We start from the raw sequence: 6381 nt of genomic DNA, 5'->3' as shown, positions 1-6381 counted from the left end.
TTTTCATCGAATCCGCTCCAACTAAAGTGGGAGAGACAGACACCCGCTAGCCACCTTATGCAACTAGTGCATGTCAGTCGGTGGAACCTGTCTCATGTAAGCGTACGTGTAAGGTCGGTCCGGGCCGCTTCATCCCACAATACCGCTAAAGCAAAATAAGACTACTAGTGGCAAGAAAGTTGACAACATCTACACCCACAACAAATTGTGTTCTACTCGTGCAAAGAGAACTACGCATAGACCTAGCTCATGATGCCACTGTTGGGGAACGTTGCAGAAAATAAAAATTCTCCTACATTCACCAAGATCAATCTATGAGTTCATCCAGCAATGAGAGAGAGGAGTGCATCTACATACCCTTATAGATCACGAGCGGAAGCGTTCAAGAGAACGGGGTTGAGGTAGTCGTACACGTCGTGATCCAATCACCGGAGATCCTAGCGCCGAACGGACGTCACCTCCGCGTTCAACACACGTACGGTCAGCATGACGTCTCCTCCTTCTTGATCCAGCAAGGGTGAAGGAGAGGTTGATGAAGATCCAGCAGCACGACGGCGTGGTGGTGGATGCAGCAGGGATTCCAGCAGGGCTTCGCCAAGCGCTATTGGAGGAGGAAGAGGTGTCACGGGAGGGAGAGGGAGGCGCCAAGGCTTAGGGTGCGGCTGCCCTCCATCCCCTCCACTATATATAGGGGCTAGGGGGGCGCATGCCCCCCTTGGAGATCCCATCTAGAGGGGGGGGGGGCGGCCCCCTTAGGGTTTCTAACCAGGGGGCATGCCCCCTCGGGGGGGGGGGGGCAACGGCCCCCTAGGGTTTCCAACCCTAGGCTCCTTGGGCCCTTGGGTGGGGCGCACCATCCCACCAGGGTCTGGTTCCCATGCCACTTCAGCCCGTGGGGCCCTCCGGGATAGGTGGCCCCACCCGGTGGACCCCCGGGACCCTTCCGGTGGTCCCGGTACAATACCGGTGACCCCCGAAACTTTCCCGATGGCCGAAACCTGACTTCCTATATATAATTCTTCACCTTCGGACCATTCCGGAACTCCTCGTGACGTCCGGGATCTCATCCGGGACTCCGAATAACTTTCGGGTTACTGCATACTCATATCTCTACAACCCTAGTGTCACCGAACCTTAAGTGTGTAGACCCTACGGGTTCGAGAGATATGCAGACATGACCGAGACGCCTCTCCGGTCAATAACCAACAGCGGGATCTGGATACCCATGTTGGCTTCCACATACTCCTCGATGATCTCATCGGATGAACCACGATGTCGAGGATTCAATGAACCCCGTATTCAATTCCCTTTGTCAATCAGTACGTTACTTGCCCGAGACTCGATCGTCGGTATCCCAATACCTCGTTTAGTCTCGTTACCGGCAAGTCACTTTACTCGTACCGTAATGCATGATCCCGTGACCAGGCACTTGGTCAAATTGAGCTCATTATGATGATGCATTACCGAGTGGGCCCAGAGATACCTCTCCGTCATACGGAGTGACAAATCCCAGTCTCGATTCATGCCAACCCAACAGACACTTTCGGAGATACCCGTAGTGCACCTTTATAGTCACCCAGTTACGTTGTGATGTTTGGCACATCCAAAGCACTCCTACGGTATCCGGGAGTTGCACAATCTCATGGTCTAAGGAAATGATACTCGACAATTGGAAAAGCTCTAGCTAAACGAACTACACGATCTTTGAGCTATGCTTAGAATTGGATCTTGTCCATCACCTCATTCTCCTAATGATGTGATCCCGTTATCAATGACATCCAATGCCCATAGTCAGGAAACCATGACTATCTGTTGATCAACGAGCTAGTCAACTAGAGGCTTACTAGGGACTTGTTGTGGTCTATGTATTCACATGTGTATTATGATTTCCAGATAACACAGTTATAGCATGAATAATAGACAATTATCATGAACACAGAAATATAATAATAACCATTTATTATTGCCTCTAGGGCATATTTCCAACATGCTTGGCCGCGCGTGAGATGCTGGCCACAGGGGTAAATGGACGGCGCATATGGTGGAGCTGGAGTGGGTCGAGCCAGCGCCGGCGGCTTCTCCCAGTGTCGACAAGGATAAGAACGAACGAACGGGGGAAGGCTTTGAGGAATTTTAGTCAGACTTTTTGGATAAGTGGGGGGTTATGTGTGAAAGTGTTATTAGTTATCTTCTGAACCCTCCGACCTCTCACTAGATGCATTGATTTTGGATCCAACGCCCCACGGGCAAACTTTTCAGATTTTCACCACCAGTTCATTTTCACAAGATACGTTCCCACCCAAGTATCCTCCCAAAACCTGGTATTTTTCCCATCTCCCAGTTCCTTTTTAACAAATTTGTAAAATATTTCTTTAATTCTCATCAGACTACCCCAGAATTGGGAATCTCCAGGTCACTTAGCTATTAAGGCTAAGCATTTTCCATTTCCATACTTTCTACTCAATATATCTTGCCATAATCCCTCCTTTGTTTCCATTTTCCAAAACCATTTGGCCAATAATTCCATATTCATCACCTCCAGATTTAGGATCCCTAATCCCCCTACATCTTTAGGAGTGCAACATTTCTCCCAATTAACTAGATGGTATTTTTTTTTATGTTCTCATCTTCTTGCCATACCAATCTAGCCCTAAAAAAATCAGCTTTTCTAATAATCCCTTTTGGGACAACATAAAAGGACATCATAAAAAGTGGAATATTAGTCAGACATGCTTGCACCCGGTTTATTCTGCCAGTAATAGAGCCCAACAGCTTCCCCTGCCAACAACTACATCTTTTTTCAATTTTGTTAGTTACACAGTTCCAGTGTAAATTTCTAATTCTGATATCTGACATAGGCATTCCTAAGTATTTGATGGGTAGTTCCCCAATTTTGCATGTTAGGCTCTCTTGATATAACTTCTGCTTCTCTTTAGCTTTTCCAATAGCACCAGTTTACTCTTATGAAAATTTATTTTAAGTCTAGACATTTGTTCAAAAGCTCCCAATATAAATTTGAGGTTTCTTACACTTTCTGCATCATCTTATACTAAGAAAATAGTGTCATCTGCATATTGTAGCATATTGACACCTTTATTATTTTCCCCTCTCAACACCCCCTTCACCACATCATGTTCCAAGGCATTGTTCATTAAAATGCCCAGTGCATCTGCAGCCAAGTCAAAAAGCAGTGGTGACATAGCATCACCTTATCTTAATCCTTTAAAGGTTTTAAAATATGACCCAATGTCATCATTCACCTTAATCCCTACATGCCCTCCCCTCATAGTTTCCATCATCCAGTCACACCATTTGTCAGGGAACCCCTTTAGGTTTAACATTTGTATTACAAAAGGCCATTTTATTTTGTCATATGCTTTCTCAAAATCTACTTTGAAGATCAAATCATCTTCTTTATCTTTATGAAAAGTATTTAGAGCGTCATGTAAAATCACTATTCCCTCCATGATATATCTACCCTTGATAAAGGCAGTTTGGGTTTTCAAAATCACAGGGGACCTGAAGACTTGTTACACTTGAGGACTATGAATCCTCCAGCCAGTTAGACGTCGCGTTCTGAGAATCCAAGAGTCATTGTGGATTGCCGGCGAACGAAGTCTGTGAAGGTTCAGAAGTCTACCTTGAAGACTTACCAGAGTGATTGGGCAAGGACTGGGTATCCTTAGCTCAGGGGGAATAAGGTGAAGACACGGTCTTCTTAGTTCAATCTCAGCTTCCCTAACCAGATGTACAGTTGTCACAGCAACGGGAACTGGTCTACCAAATCCTTGTCTTCACCAAGAAATTGGTTCTATCCCCTACTCTCATTACTCTTAAGTTTGTCTTCGTGAAGTCATTTCCTGCTTGCCTGATTCATTTGACTTCACTGTGTGAAGACTTTTATCTATTTGGCTTCGTACTATCTTCCATTCAGATCCTGTCTACCTAGTTGCAGTTAGCCTTCATGCTTTCACTGTATTGTATGCTTGACTAATGCTTGCCTAGTGTAGTTTTCATTTCGTTGCTTACTATATAGGTTCAGTTTACTTGTTTGTCTTCAAAGCCACAGTGTTTCGAAGACTTCCATAAAAATCGCCTATGTACTCCCCCTCTAGTCGATAACTAGCACTTTCAGTAGGGCACGCCCCCAAGCTGGTCGCTTCATCGTGAGTCTTCTGGTCCTTCCTTGAAGCTTCGGGAGTCTCTTTTGGTCCATAAAAAATCACCATAAATTTTCAGCCCAATTCGAGAACTTTTATATCTGCACAAAAAACGACACCACAGTAGTTCTGCTGAAAACAACATCAGTCCGAGTTAGTTCCATTCAAATCATACCAAAACCATATAATTTTTTTTGTAAACATGGAATGAATACTTCATAAATTATAGATACGTTGGAGACGTATCACCCTCCAAGAGATCTTCATCCTGAGGATTGACCTTGAGAAGGCATATGATGGAGTTAGCTCGGACTTTCTAGAGGATGTTATGGAGTAGGAACATGAACTATTGTTTGATGGCTAAGTTGGTATGGACAATTATCATAGGCTAGGGGACATGTCATAAGATTTAATTCTTAACAAATATCTTCGCCTAGCCCCTTTGGGCTTTGGCAATGGGGGTTTATGCTACAAGGTCCCAATTCTGGAAGTCTCTAGTGAAGGTTCTTCACCTCCTACAAACTTGCGTATTCCATGAGGTTATGAACGGCCAGGCTACAATGCCACATGCTTTTCTGGATTACTGGATTGGCGCCACTCCACTTCTAGCTGCTTTTGTGGGCCTGTTTGCGATTGAAGATGACCCTGAAATCCTAGTAGATGATGTTTGCATCTAAGGTCGGTGGAGAACTCTTTACCGCCACAACCTAGGACCCGTAAAGGTGGCCTAGTGGCAACATTTGGTGAGTCTACTTGCCACCCGTACTCTTAGCCCTGAGCCTGACTCCTTCCGGTGGAAGTTGGAACCACTCTGAATGTTTACTATGGGCTCCTTACTCCATGCCCTCCATGAAGGAGTTGATACGTCCATTTTGCATCATGTTTTCCTACTGCTATTTATGTTGTTTTATTGTATAATAATGCTTTTTGGAGTAATTTTAATGCCTTTTCTCTCATAATATGCAAGGTATGCATAAAGGGGGAGAATTCTGGCAGCTGGAAATCTGGACCTGAAAAGGCTACGTCAAGCTACCTATTCTGCACAACTCCAAATGAGCTGAAACTTCCTGAGGATTTTTTATGGAATATTTAAGAATTATTGGAGCAAATAAGTACCAGAGGGGGGCCACCAGGTGGGCACAACCCACCTGGGCGCGCCAGGAGGCCCAGGCGCGCCTTGGTGGGTGCTTCCCTCCTCGGCCCACCTCCAGTGCCCATCTTCCGGTATATAAGTCATTTTGACCTATAAAAAATCAGGGGAGGACTTTCGGGACGAAGCGTCCCCTTGAGGCGGAACTTGGGCAGGAGCACTTTTGCCCCTCAGTAGAGCGATTCCACAGGAGAACTTCCCTCCCGGAGGGGGAAATCATCGTCATCATCATCACCAACAACTCTCCCATCTTGGGGAGAGCTATCTTCATCAACATCTTTAACAACACCAACTCCTCTCAAACCCCAATCCATCTCTTGTGTTCAATCTTTGTATCAAAACTATAGATTGGTGCTTGTGGGTGACTAGTAGTGCTATTACATCTTGTAGTTGATTACTATATGGTTTATTTGGTGGAAGATTATATGTTCAGATCCATTATGCTATTTAATACCCCTCTAATCTTGAGCATGATTATCATTTATGAGTAGTTACTTCGTTCTTGAGGTCATGGGAGAAATCATGTTGCAAGTAATCATGTGAACTTGATATGTGTTCGATATTTTGATAATATGTATGTTGTCATTCTCTTAGTGGTGTCATGTGAACATCGACTACATGACACTTCACCATATTTGGTCCTAAGGGAATGCATTGTGGAGTAGTTATTAGATGGTGGGTTGCGAGAGTGACAGAAGCTTAAACCCCAGTTTATGCGCTATTCCGTAAGGGACCGATTGGATCCAAAATTTTAATGCTATGATTAGAATTTATTCTAAATACTTTTCTCATAGTTACGAATGTTTGCGAGAGGGTTAATCATAAGTAGGAGGTTTGTTCAAGTAAGAACAACACCTAAGCACCGGTCAACCCACATATCAAATTATCAAAGTACCGAACACGAATTAAGCCAACATGATAAAAGTGACTAGATGAAATTCCCGTGTACCCTCAAGAACACTTTTCTTATCATAAGAAACTATTTTGGCCTGTCCTTTGCCTCAAAAGGATTGGGCTACCTTGTTGCACTTTTGTTACTACTATCGTTACTTGCTCGTTACAAATTATCTT

The sequence above is a fragment of the Triticum aestivum genome, chromosome 3B (genome assembly GCF_018294505.1).
Source record: "Triticum aestivum cultivar Chinese Spring chromosome 3B, IWGSC CS RefSeq v2.1, whole genome shotgun sequence".
NCBI classification, from domain to species: Eukaryota; Viridiplantae; Streptophyta; class Magnoliopsida; order Poales; family Poaceae; genus Triticum; species Triticum aestivum.
This window is presented reverse-complemented; position numbering follows the sequence as displayed.